We start from the raw sequence: 15651 nt of genomic DNA on the forward strand, positions 1-15651 counted from the left end.
ATAAGTTCACCCAAAAATGTGAACCCACTAGAGGCCAGGTGCCTCATCTCTGTAGTCGTCATGTGAGCCCACCAAGGGACTATTCTTTACCTTTGATCATATTCCTACATACCGAAACTATGAGACCCTATCGTCATCTAACTCCATTTTTTTCATCCCTTACAGACCTATTATTGCACTGATATATATATATGTATATGTATATGTATATGTATATGTATATGTATATGTATATGTATATGTATATATATATATATATATATTAAAAAAATATCAATAATCTCACTAAGGGGTAAAAATATTTCACTCATACTTTGGATATAATAAAAAAAAAATGAATATGTGTTTGGTTTATTTAATTAAAAGTATAATAAAACATTAATAAAATCAAACAAAAATTCACATATGTGTTGGTTTATTTAATTAAAATTATAATAAAACATCAATATCCCCACTCTATCGAGGTGTAAATATTTTATTCAGATTTTACACGGTAAAAGAAATTTTCATCTCAAGAGATTTGATCACTCTCGGCCCTTTCTAGATCTGTGGTTAAGATGGATCTATACTATATTCATACTTTGGGTTTATAATAAAAATACCAAGTGTTTATAATATTAACCTTTTGGGCTTGAAATAATAATCCCCTAGACTTATAGTATTAATAATCCCCTCAACTTATAATATGGGTTTACGATATTAATTTTCATTTATAATTTTAATGGTTTGGGTTTATTAGTCTATTCCATTTATAATATTAATCCCTCAGTTAATTCCTTTAATTCCTTTATATATATATATATATATAGGCGTAGTCTAACTTATAAACAAAATAACATTTTTCACCAAAATCTAGCCATCTAAATAGCAAATTTAAACAACATGTCAAACATATTAATAATGATATTATTAAATGTTTTAAGATAAGATTATTTGACCTACAATAAGCACCTAAAATTTTCAAATATTTTCCCAATACCACATTCCAATGAAGATATAATATTTTCCAACTACCATATTTCTATGAAGATATGATGATTTAGTATTTGCCAACTACCATATAAGTGAAGATGTAACATAAAAGTTAAAATAAATATTAATTACATTAATAAAAAAAAAATTAATTTTATATTTATTAAATGTGAAATTAAATTATTGGAAACATAAATATCTTTTAGTTATAAAATAAAATAGAAATTTAATATATTTTATCATTTTATATTAATAAATATTAATTAATTTAACCTTTAAAATATTTATAAAACATTCTCTTTTATCATTGATCTTACAAATTTTGATGAGCTAACCAATAAAATAATATTTTATAATGTAAAATGATTTCGTAACCTATGAAGGTCCTCTAAGTCCCAATGCCATACCTTTTCAAATAAGAGAGGTTCATGTGAAGAATCCATTGGAACTGCTAAAGTTATAAATACAAAAAAATATATATATTAAAATAATAATGAAAACATTGCGATGGGAAGAAATTGTTGAGATTGAAGGTTTTAATGCAGTAAAGATGATATATACATGCATTGTATTATATATTTATCAAATTTGCAAGACAAAACATGAAATACTTATCTAAAACATTGTAAGGGAAAGGCATTGTAAGGAAAGGTTATAAATTTACCGAGAATCCAAATTTTGGGATAGGATTATGCAATTTTAAATTTAATATAGAAATCAAGCCATTTAAATTTAAGTAATTTTATTTACAAAATTGAGTTTAATTTTAAAAAAATATTATTTTTCAAAATAATTTTTTTTATTTTTTAATTTAATTATTTTGGGTAAATTATTGAAAAATAAATAGCATAATTTGTAAAATTATGTAAGATAGTTTATTCAGTGATTTTTGTTTTATGTAGTAATTTACTGAAGGACATAATTTTAATTAAGTTATAATTTTAACTCAAAAATAAAATAAAATAAAATTTGTTTTTAAAAATAGCAAAATAAAATATAAGTAGAGTATTAGTAGCTAGTTCTTAAATTTTTCTTCATTTAGGTGATATTTGATCTTTAATATGTAATCAAATATTTATATCACCCATGATGCGGAATATGTATATCTGACAACCATTATCGCAATACGACAAGTATGGTGACAATCATTATCACAATGACACAATACATTCCAGTTTATTCAATGTCACATTGTGATATTCAATCAATTAGAGTTTAGTATTCTTATTTATAATATGGAGTTTAGAATGTAAATATTAAGGTTTGTATTCCTAGGGTTTAATATACATCCTAGTGTTTAACATTAATTCATTGAGTTTGTAATCCCTTGAGTTTATACAATTAACCACTTCAATTTATTGCTCCATTGGGTTTATAATTTAATCCCTTACGTTGACTAATCTCGTAGGTTTATAATATTAATAATCCCTTGGGTTTATTAATTCGTAAGCTTTATAATATTAATCACGTAGATTTATAATATTAATCCCTTAGGCTTATAATATTAATAATACATTGGGTTTATACAATTAATTCCTTGGGTTATTTTAATGATAATCCCTTCTATTTATAATATCAATAATCTCTCGTGTTTACTAATCCCATGGTTTCTTTGAGATGAGAACCTCATTCTACAACCCAATATGAGAGAGATGTGTAGGTATATCCTTGTTCAACTTGGAGTTGAAATGTGCCCATTTTAATATATATATATATATATATATATATATATATATATATATATATATTATATATATATATATATATATATATATTACAATTTTATTAATGAAAACAAAATTACATGATGCATATTCTATTGCGAATTCATCATCAAGCCCAAGACACGTGATCATAACTTCAAACAAAAAAATAATAACACACAAATGACGAGAAAAGTTGGGATTTTCTAAGTTTCTGTTTTCTCTACCTTATGCCACTCCCCTTGTAACACTGACACAGAGAGAAGAGCAAGATGATTTCCAACATCAGGTCTTGCATTGTTCTTCTATGAATTTGAGGTGTATAATGTACGTAGACATTTGATTCCACTAGTATCCAATGATTCTGGTACCTTTGCTGATTGTAGTGGATTGCTCTGTGTTTCAATTGGATCTTGTGAACTTCCCCTTTTATTTCTGGTTCATTTGTTATCTAATTGTTCCCACTGGGTGTGGGTTCTACCTCTGCTTCATCCTCCTCCTCATCAGATTTTGGTGGGGGGAATTTCCATCCTTTGGATTGTCTCCAAGTCTTCATCTTCCTTCGGATATCTTTCTCGGCTTCAGGGCATGTATTTTGTAGGTGCCCTATTTTCCAACATATTTTGCACCTAAAGCTTGTGTTCTCGTAATAGAAACTCTGTATCTAGATCTTCTAGTTGTGAATGGGGCGTATGCGATGCGGTAAGCCTTTACTGAGATCTAGTTCCAAATATATTCATGCAAAGGTGAAGACTCCTTGCTCGAGCCTTTGGGTATCTGTTTTGATGTATCTCCCAATGATGTTCCCAATACATGTAAGGACATGATTATTCCAAAAATGCAGAGAGAGATTGTGCAATCAAACCCATACTAAAATTATGGACGTGACCATGGTATTTGAATCAAATTCTGGAAAGAAAGGTGTGATGAAGAGGCCCGTCGATCCCCATAACCATGGTCCTTCCTTAAGGATAATGTCTCTTACATCTGGTAATGGGAAATTTACAATGAAGAACCCTTTGGAGTAGAGGTGAATTTCACACTGTATTGTTGAGTTAGTAAAGTTCCAACGAAAAAGATCTGTTGGTTTTAGCCATAATTAGTTGAATCGACATATAATGGCTTGTGATTCAAATGTAGCAAGATTCTCATCTATTTCTAGAGTAACTATTTTCAGTGCTAGAGTGTATTTCAATCAATCAACTATGTATGGACTAAGAGAAGTAACTGCTTGAATTGATCGCATTGTGGTTTCAATTTTCCCTGTAGCATGTGGTTGAAGGAGTGACCTCCATTTATCTTCTTCTATTTTGATTCTATTCTTTTTGATGTAATGCTCCCATTCCCTTCTCCTGCACTTTTAATTTCAATGGAGGTCACAACACCACCTCTTAGTCACAGATTAAGGGTTATGGAGGATTTTGATAAGATATTGTAATCCATTACGAGTCAGTTATCCTACAATGATCCACCCCCATAGATCAAATTTTGCAGCTATGCAGGGTATGTAGTATTTTACGAGATGTTTTTCTTCAAATGCATCACGTTGTCTGTTACATACACCCAAACTAATAAATACATCCCTGTAGGGGTTTTTAGAAATATTTGAAAGCGAAATGCTTTTACTAGATGCAAGGATACTATGTCCATCTTGTTGACTAAATTTTGTTCTGCTTCAGATATCCTATTTTGTGAAGAGGTTTGTTTTGAGTGATTGATGGAGAGGTTTGTATTAGGAGCCAACCCATCCATGCCCAATCTCTACGCTTGCTCTATATATGTCTTTAGAGAGTGAACATTGGTGTGGAGCTCCTTGAACAGAGGGCTTTTGTCCTTATTGAATTCTAAACCTATTATATTTGTTCCTAGTGGACCCTCTTCAAGTATTTGATCATCCAGATCTGAGACGGTGAGCGGCCTTGTTAGTGGGGTATACCTTGCCTCTACAAAAAATTCAATATGCATGTAGACCTACAAAATTGGGTGTATCAGAGAATTTTCGTTCGAGTTCTCATTGGTAGCCGCGAAAGCATTATTGTTATGACAACATAGGGTTCCCGGGGTGTTGTACCAATGTGTCGCATAGACTATATCCGCATATAACCATCTTTCCACTGCCTTCCTCAAAGTCTCCCATCTGATCTGCACAGGTTTTGTCAAACAAACCCTATGCAGCTGATCCATATGGGTTGGTATGCCATCTTCAACAGTATCGTGAAGGATGATGAGTCATTTATGACAAATCACATTCTCTTTGGTTGCCCCAAGAGAGGGAGCCATAGCAGGGTCATGATCTCCATCCTCTAAATGTTCCAAGTACTCTTCGTTCCAGAAATCAGGATGCCCTCACAAAATAGATGGCACAACATAAGCCCACCCAGAAATGTGAACCCACCAGAGGCCAGGTGCCTCATCTCTGTAGTTGTCATGTGAGCCCACCAAGAGACTACTCTTTACCTTTGACCCTATTCCTACATACCGAAACTTTGAGACCCTATCGTCATCTAGCTCCATTTTTTTCATCCCTTACAGATCTATTACTGCAATGATATATATATATATATATATATATATATATATATATATATCTATATATATATATATATATATATATATATCAATAATCTCACTAAGGGGTAAAAATATTTCACTCATACTTTGGATATAATAAAAAAAAATGAATATGTGTTTGGTTTATTTAATTAAAAGTATAATAAAACATTAATAAAATCAAACAAAAATTCATATATGTGTTTGGTTTATTTAATTAAAATTATAATAAAACATCAATATCCCCACTCTATCGAGGTGTAAATATTTTATTCAAATTTTACATGCTAAAAGAAGTTTTCATCTCAAGAGATTTGATCACTCTCGGCCCTTTCTAGATCTGTGGTTAAGATGGATCTATACTATATTCATACTTTGGGTTTATAATAAAAATACCAAGTGTTTATAATATTAACCTTTTGGGTTCTAAATACTAATCCCCTAGGCTTATAGTATTAATAATCCCCTCAACTTATAATATGGGTTTACGATATTAATTTTCATTTATAATTTTAATGGTTTGGGTTTATTAGTCTATTCCATTTATAATATTAATCCCTCAGTTAATTCCTTTATATATATATATATATATATATATAGGCGTAGTCTAACTTATAAACAAAATAACATTTTTCACCAAAATCTAGCCATCTAAATAGCAAATTTAAGCAACATGTCAAACATATTAATAATGATATTATTAAATGTTTTAAGATAAGATTATTTGACCTACAATAAGCACCTAAAATTTTCAAATATTTTCCCAATACCACATTCCAATGAAGATATAATATTTTCCAACTACCATATTTCTATGAAGATATGATGATTTAGTATTTGCCAACTACCATATAAGTGAAGATGTAACATAAAAGTTAAAATAAATATTAATTACATTAATAAAAAAAAATTAATTTTATATTTATTAAATGTGAAATTAAATTATTGGAAACATAAATATCTTTTAGTTATAAAATAAAATAGAAATTTAATATATTTTATCATTTTATATTAATAAATCTTAATTAATTTAACCTTTAAAATATTTATAAAACATTCTCTTTTATCATTGATCTTACAAATTTTGATGAGCTAACCAATAAAATAATATTTTATAATGTAAAATGATTTCGTAACCCATGAAGGTCCTCTAAGTCCCAATGCCATACCTTTTCAAATAAGAGAGGTTCATGTGAAGAATCCATTGGAACTGCTAAAGTTATAAATACAAAAAAATATATATATTAAAATAATAATGAAAACATTGCGATGGGAAGAAATTGTTGAGATTGAAGGTTTTAATGCAGTAAAGATGATATATACATGCATTGTATTATATATTTATCAAATTTGCAAGACAAAACATGAAATACTTATCTAAAACATTGTAAGGGAAAGGCATTGTAAGGAAACGTTATAAATTTATCGAGAATCCAAATTTTGGGATAGGATTATGCAATTTTAAATTTAATATAGAAATCAAGCAATTTAAATTTAAGTAATTTTATTTACAAAATTGAGTTTAATTTTAAAAAAATATTGTTTTTCAAAATAAATTTTTTTATTTTTTAATTTAATTATTTTGGGTAAATTATTGAAAAATAAATAGCATAATTTGTAAAATTATGTAAGATAGTTTATTCAGTGATTTTTGTTTTATGTAGTAATTTACTGAAGGACATAATTTTAATTAAGTTATAATTTTAACTCAAAAATAAAATAAAATAAAATTTGTTTTTAAAAATAGCAAAATAAAATATAAGTAGAGTATTAGTAGCTAGTTCTTAAATTTTTCTTCATTTAGGTGATATTTGATCTTTAATATGTAATCAAATATTTATATCACCCATGATGCGAAATATGTATATCTGACAACCATTATCGCAATACGACAAGCATGGTGACAATCATTATCACAATGACACAATACATTCCAGTTTATTCAATGTCACATTGTGATATTCAATCAATTAGAGTTTAGTATTCTTATTTATAATATGGAGTTTAGAATGTAAATATTAAGGTTTGTTTTCCTAGGGTTTAATATATATCCTAGTGTTTAACATTAATTCATTGAGTTTGTAATCCCTTGAGTTTATACAATTAACCACTTCAATTTATTGCTCCATTGGGTTTATAATTTAATCCCTTACGTTGATTAATCTCGTAGGTTTATAATATTAATAATCCCTTGGGTTTATTAATTCGTAAGGTTTATAATATTAATCACGTAGATTTATAATATTAATCCCTTAGGCTTATAATATTAATAATACATTGGGTTTATACAATTAATTCCTTGGGTTATTTTAATGATAATCCCTTCTATTTATAATATCAATAATCTCTCGTGTTTACTAATCCCATGGTTTCTTTGAGATGAGAACCTCATTCTACAACCCAATATGAGAGAGATGTGTAGGTATATCCTTGTTCAACTTGGAGTTGAAATGTGCCCATTTTAATATATCTATATATATATATATATATATATATATATATATATATATATATATATATATATATATATTACAATTTTATTAATGAAAACAAAATTACATGATGCATATTCTATTGCGCATTCATCATCAAGCCCAAGACACGTGATCATAACTTCAAACAAAAAAATAATAACACACAAATGACGAGAAAAGTTAGGATTTTCTACGTTTCTGTTTTCTCTACCTTATGCCACTCCCCTTGTAACAATGACACAGAGAGAAGAGCAAGATGATTTCCAACATCAGGTCTTGCATTGTTCTTCTATGAATTTGAGGTGTATAATGTACGTAGACGTTTGATTCCACTAGTATCCAATGATTCTGGTACCTTTGCTGATTGTAGTCGATTGCTCTGTGTTTCAATTGGATCTTGTGAACTTCCCCTTATATTTCTGGTTCATTTGTTATCTAATTGTTCCCACTGGGTGTGGGTTCTACCTCTGCTTCATCCTCCTCCTCATCAGATTTTGGTGGGGGGAATTTCCATCCTTTGGATTGTCTCCAAGTCTTCATCTTCCTTCGGATATCTTTCTTGGCTTCAGGGCATGTATTTTGTAGGTGCCCTATTTCCCAACATATTCTGCACCTAAAGCTTGTATTCTCGTAATAGAAACTCTGTATCTAGATCTTCTAGTTGTGAATGGGGCGTATGCGATGCGGTAAGCCTTTACTGAGATCTAGTTACAAATATATTCATGCAAAGGTGAAGACTCCTTGCTCGACCCTTTGGGTATCTGTTTTGATGTATCTCCCAATGATGTTCCCAATACATGTAAGGACATGATTATTCCAAAAATGCAGAGAGAGATTGTGCAATCAAACCCATACTAAAATTATGGATGTGACCATGGTATTTGAATCAAATTCTGGAAAGAAAGGTGTGATGAAGAGGCCCGTCGATCCCCATAACCATGGTCCTTCCTTAAGGATAATGTCTCTTACATCTGGTAATGGGAAATTTACAATGAAGAACCCTTTGGAGTAGAGGTGAATTTCACACTCTATTGTTGAGTTAGTAAAGTTCCAACCAAAAAGTTCTGTTGGTTTTAGCGATAAATAGTTGAATCGACATATAATGGCTTGTGATTCAAATGTAGCAAGATTTTCATCTATTTCTAGAGTAACTATTTTCAGTGCTAGAGTTTATTTCAATCAGTCAACTATGTATGGACTAAGAGAAGTAACTGCTTGAATTGATCGCATTGTGGTTTCAATTTTCCCTGTAGCATGTGGTTGAAGGAGTGACCTCCATTTATCTTCTTCTATTTTGATTCTATTCTTTTTGATGTAATGCTCCCATTCCCTTCTCCTGCACTTTTAATTTCAATGGAGGTCACAACACCACCTCTCAGTCACAGATTAAGGGTTATGGAGGATTTTGATAAGATATTGTAATCCATTACGAGTCAGTTATCCTACAATGATCTACCCCCATAGATCAAATTTTGCAGCTATGCAGGGTATGTAGTATTTTACGAGATGTTTTTCTTCAAATGCATCACGTTGTCTGTTACATACACCCAAACTAATAAATACATCCCTGTAGGGGTTTTTAGAAATATTTGAAAGCGAAATGCTTTTACTAGATGCAAGGATACTATGTCCATCTTGTTGACTAAATTTTGTTCTGCTTCAGATATCCTATTTTGCGAAGAGGTTTGTTTTGAGTGATTGATGGAGAGGTTTGTATTAGGAGCCAACCCATCCATGCCCAATCTCTACGCTTGCTCTGTATATGTCTTTAGAGAGTGAACATTGGTGTGGAGCTCCTTGAACAGAGGGCTTTTGTCCTTATTGAATTCTAAACCTATTATATTTGTTCCTAGTGGACCCTGTTCAAGTATTTGATCATCCAGATCTGAGACGGTGAGCGGCCTCGTTAGTGGAGTATACCTTGCCTCTACAAAAAATTCAATATGCATGTAGACCTACAAAATTGGGTGTATCAGAGAATTTTCGTTCGAGTTCTCATTGGTAGCCGCGAAAGCATTATTGTTATGACAACATAGGGTTCCCGGGGTGTTGTACCAATGTGTCGCATAGACTATATCCGCATACAACCATCTTTCCACTGCCTTCCTCAAAGTCTCCCATCTGATCTGCACAGGTTTTGTCAAACAAACCCTATGCAGCTAATCCATATGGGTTGGTATGCCATCTTCAACAGTATCGTGAAGGATGATGAGTCATTTATGACAAATCACATTCTCTTTGGTTGCCCCAAGAGAGGGAGCCATAGCAGGGTCATGATCTCCATCCTCTAAATGTTCCAAGTACTCTTCGTTCCAGAAATCAGGATGCCCTCACAAAATAGATGGCACAACATAAGCCCACCCAGAAATGTGAACCCACCAGAGGCCAGGTGCCTCATCTATGTAGTTGTCATGTGAGCCCACCAAGAGACTATTCTTTACCTTTGACCCTATTCCTACATACCGAAACTGTGAGACCCTATCGTCATCTAGCTCCATTTTTTTCATCCCTTACAGATCTATTACTGCAATGATATATATATATATATATATATATATATATATATATATATATATATATATATATATATATATATATATATATATATATATATATATAATATCAATAATCTCACTAAGGGGTAAAAATATTTCACTCATACTTTGGATATAATAAAAAAAAATGAATATGTGTTTGCTTTATTTAATTAAAAGTATAATAAAACATTAATAAAATCAAACAAAAATTCATATATGTGTTTGGCTTATTTAATTAAAATTATAATAAAACATCAATATCCCCACTCTATCGAGGTGTAAATATTTTATTCAAATTTTACATGCTAAAAGAAGTTTTCATCTCAAGAGATTTGATCACTCTCGGCCCTTTCTAGATCTGTGGTTAAGATGGATCTATACTATATTCATACTTTGGGTTTATAATAAAAATACCAAGTGTTTATAATATTAACCTTTTGGGTTTGAAATACTAATCCCCTAGGCTTATAGTATTAATAATCCCCTCAACTTATAATATGGGTTTACGATATTAATTTTCATTTATAATTTTAATGGTTTGGGTTTATTAGTCTATTCCATTTATAATATTAATCCCTCAGTTAATTCCTTTATATATATATATATATATATATATATATATAGGCGTAGTCTAACTTATAAACAAAATAACATTTTTCACCAAAATCTAGCCATCTAAATAGCAAATTTAAGCAACATGTCAAACATATTAATAATGATATTATTAAATGTTTTAAGATAAGATTATTTGACCTACAATGAGCACCTAAAATTTTCAAATATATGCCCAGTACCACATTCCAATGAAGATATAATATTTGCCAACTACCATATTTCTATGAAAATATGATGATTTAGTATTTGCCAACTACCATATAAGTGAAGATGTAACATAAAGATTAAAATAAATATTAATTACATTAATTAAAAAAAAAAAATTATATTTATTAAATGTGAAATTAAATTATTGGAAACATAAATATCTTTTAGTTATAAAATAAAATAAAATAAATTATAAAGTTAATATATTTTATCATTTTATATTAATAAATCTAAATTAATTTAACCTTTAAAATATTCATAAAACATTTTCTTTTATCATTGATCTTACAAATTTTGATGAGCTAACCAATAATATTTTATAATGTAAAATGATTTCGTAACCCATGAAGGTCCTCTAAGTCCCAATGCCTTACCGTTTCAAATAAGAGAGGTTCATGTGAAGAATCCATTGGAACTGCTAAAGTTATAAATACAAAAATATATATATATTAAAATAATAATGAAAACATTGCGATGGGAAGAAATTGTTGAGATTGAAGGTTTTAATGCAGTAAAGATGATATATGCATGCATTGTATTATATATTTATCAAATTTGCAAGTTAAAATATGAAATACTTATTTAAAACACTGTAAGGAAAAAGCATTGTAAGGAAACATTATAAATTTACCGAGAATCCAAATTTTGGGATAGGATTATGCAATTTTAAATTTAATATAAAAATAAGCAATTTAAACTTCAGTAATTTTATTTACAAAATTGAGTTTAACTTTAAAAAATATTGTTTTTTTTAATAATTTTTTTAATTTTTTAATTTAATTATTTTTGGGTAAATTATTGAAAAATAAATAGCATAATTTCTAAAATTATATAAGATAGTTTATTCAGTAATTTTTGTTTTCTTAGTAATTTACTTAAGGACATAATTTTAATTAAGTTATAATTTTAACTCAAAAATAAAATAAAATAAAATTTGTTTTTAAAAAATAGCAAAATAAAATATAAGTCGAGTATTAGGAGCTAGTTCCTAATTTTTTTCTTCATTTACGAGATATTTGATTTTTAATGTGTAATCAAATATGTATATCGCCCATGATGCCAAATATGTATATCTGACAACCATTGTCGCAATACGACAAGCATGGTGACAATCATTATCACAATGACACAATATATTCCAGTTTATTCAATGTCAGATTGTGATATTCAATCAATTAGAGTTTAGTATTCTTATTTATAATATGGAGTTTAGAATGTAAATATTAGGGTTTGTATTCCTAGGGTTTAATATATATCCTAGTGTTTAACATTAATTCATTGAGTTTGTAATCCCTTCAGTTTATACAATTAACCCCTTCAGTTTATTGCTCCATTGGGTTTATAATTTAGTCCCTTAGGTTGATTAATCTCGTAGGTTTATAATATTAATAATCCCTTGGGTTTATTAATTCGTTAGGTTTATAATATTAATCACATAGATTTATAATATTAATCCCTTATCTTATAATATTAATAATACATTGGGTTTATACAATTAATTCCTTGGGTTATTTTAATGATAATCCCTTCTCTTTATAATATCAATAATCTCTCGTGTTTACTAATCCCATGGTTTTTTTGAGATGAGAACCTCATTCTACAACCCAATATGACAGAGATGTGTAGGTATATCCTTGTTCAACTTGGAGTTGAAATGTGCCCATTTTAATATATATATATATATATATATATATATATATATATATATATATATATATATATATATATATATATATATATATATATATATATATATATATATATATATATATATATATATATATATATACACACACACACACACACCACAATTTTATTAATGAAAACAAAATTACATGATGCATATTCTATTGCGCATTCATCATCAAGTCCAAGACACGTGATCATAACTTCAAACAAAAAAATAATAACACACAAATGATGAGAAAAGTTAGGCTTTTCTACGTTTCTGTTTTCTCTACCTTATGCCATTTCCCTTGTAACAGTAACACAGAGAGAAGAGCAAGATGATTTCCAACATCAGGTCTTGCATTATTCTTCTATGAATTTGAGGTGTCTGATGTATGTAGATGTTTGATTCCACTAGTATCCAATGATTCTGGTATCTTTGCTGATTGTAGAGGATTGCTCTGTGTTTCAATTGGATCTTGTGAGCGTCCCCCTATATTTCTGGTTCATTTGTTGTCTAATTGTTCCCATTGGGTGTGGGTTCTACCTCTGCTTCATCCTCCTCCTCATCAGATTTTTGTGGGGGGAATTTCCATCCTTTGGGTTGTCTCCTAGTCTTCTTCTTCCTTCGGATGTCTTTCTTGGCTTCAGGGCATGTATTTTCTAGGTGCCCTATTTTCCAACATATTCTGCACCTAAAGGTTGTGTTCTCATAATATAAACTCTGTATCTAGAACTTCTAGTTGTGAATGGGTTGTATGCGATGCGGTAAGCCTTTACTGAGATCTAATTCCAAACATATTCATGCAAAGGTGAAGGACATGGTATTTGAATCAAATTCTGGAAAGAAAGGTGTGATGAAGAGGCCCGTCGATCCCCAGAACCATGGTCCTTCCTTAAGGATAATGTCTCTTGCATCTGGTAATGGGAAATTTACAATGAAGAAACCTTTAGAGTAGAGGTGAATTTCACACTGTATTGTTGAGTTAGTAAAGTTCCAATGAAAAAGATTTGTTGGTTTTAGCCATAAATAGTTGAATCGACATATAATGGCTTGTGATTCAAATGTAGCTTGATTCTCATCTATTTCTAGAGTAACTATTTTTAGTGCTAGAGTGTATTTCAATCAATCAACTATGTATGGACTAGGAGAAGTAACTGCTTGAATTGATGGCATTGTGGTTGCATTTTTCCCTGTAGCATGTGGTCGAAGGAGTGACCTCCATTTATCTTCTTCTATTTTGATTCTATTCTTTTTGATGTAATGCTCCCATTCCCTTCTCCTGCACTTTTACTTTTAATGGAGGTCACAACACCACCTCTCAGTCACATATTAGGGGTTATGGAGGATTTTGATAAGATATTGTAATCCATTACGAGTGAGTTATCCTACAATGATCTATCCCCATAGATCAAATGTTGCAGCTGTGCAGGGTATGCAGTATTTTACAAGAAGATTTTCTTCAAATGCATCACGTTGTCTGTTACATACACCCAAACTAATAAAGACATCCATGTAGGGATTTTTAGAAATATTTGAAAGCGAAATGCTTTCACCAGATGCAAGGATACTATGTCCATCTTGTTGACTAAATTTTGTTCTACTTCAGATATCCTATTTTGCGAAGAGGTTTGTTTTGAGTGATTGATGGAGAGGATTGTATTAGGAGCCAACCCATCCATGCCCAATCTCTACGCTTGCTCTGTATATGTCTTTAGAGAGTGAACATTGGTGTGGAGCTCCTTGAACAGAGGGCTTTTGTACTTATTGAATTCTAAACCTATTATATTTGTTCCTAGTGGACCCTGTTCAAGTATTTGATCATCCAAATCTGAGACGGTGAGGGGGCTTGTTAGTGGTGTATACCTTGCCTCTACAACAAAGTCAATATGCATGTAGACCTACAAAATTGGGTGTATCAGAGAATTTTCGTTCGAGTTCTCGTTGGTACCTACGAAAGCATTATTGTTATGACAACATAGGGTTCCCGAGGTGTTGTACCAATGTGTCACAGAGACTATATCCGCATATAACCATCTTTCCACTACCTTCCTCAAAGTCTCCCATCTGATCTGCACAGGTTTTGTCAAACAAACCCTATGCAGCTAATCCATATGGGTTGGTATGCCATCTTCAACAGTATCGTGAAGGATGATGAGTCATTTATGGCAAATCACATTCTCTTTGGTTACCCCAAGAGAGGAAGCCATTGCAAGGTCATGATCTCCATCCTCTAAATGTTCCAAGTACTCTTCGTTCCAGAAATCAGGATGCCCTCACAAAATAGATGTCACAACATAAGCCCACCCAGAAATGTGAACCCACCAAAGGCGAGGTGCCTCATCTCTGTAGTCGTCATGTGAGCCCACCAAGGGACTATTCTTTACCTTTGATCCTATTCCTACATACCGTAACTATGAGACCCTATCATCATCTAGCTCCATTTTTTTCATCCCTTACAAACCTATTATTGCACTGATATATATATATATATATATATATATATATATATATTAAAAAAATATCAATAATCTCACTAAGGGGTAAAAATATTTCACTCATACTTTGGATATAATAAAAAAAATGAATATGTGTTTGGTTTATTTAATTAAAAGTATAATAAAACATTAATACAATCAAAGAAAAATTCATATATGTGTTTGGTTTATTTAGTTAAAATTATAATAAAACATCAATATCCCCACTCTATTGAGGCGTAAATATTTTGTTCAAATTTTACATGCTAAAAGAAGTTTTCATCTCAAGAGATTTGATCACTCTCGGCCCTTTCTAGATCTGTGGTTAAGATGGATCTATACTATATTAATACTTTGGGTTGATAATATAAATACCAAGTGTTTATAATATTAACCTTTTGGGTTTGAAGTAATAATCCCCTAGGCTTATAATATTAATAATCCCCT

This window comes from Pinus tabuliformis, chromosome 7, assembly GCF_031772625.1.
Source record: "Pinus tabuliformis cultivar Carrire ecotype Pingquan chromosome 7, CPIR1, whole genome shotgun sequence".
Classification (NCBI taxonomy): domain Eukaryota; kingdom Viridiplantae; phylum Streptophyta; class Pinopsida; order Pinales; family Pinaceae; genus Pinus; species Pinus tabuliformis.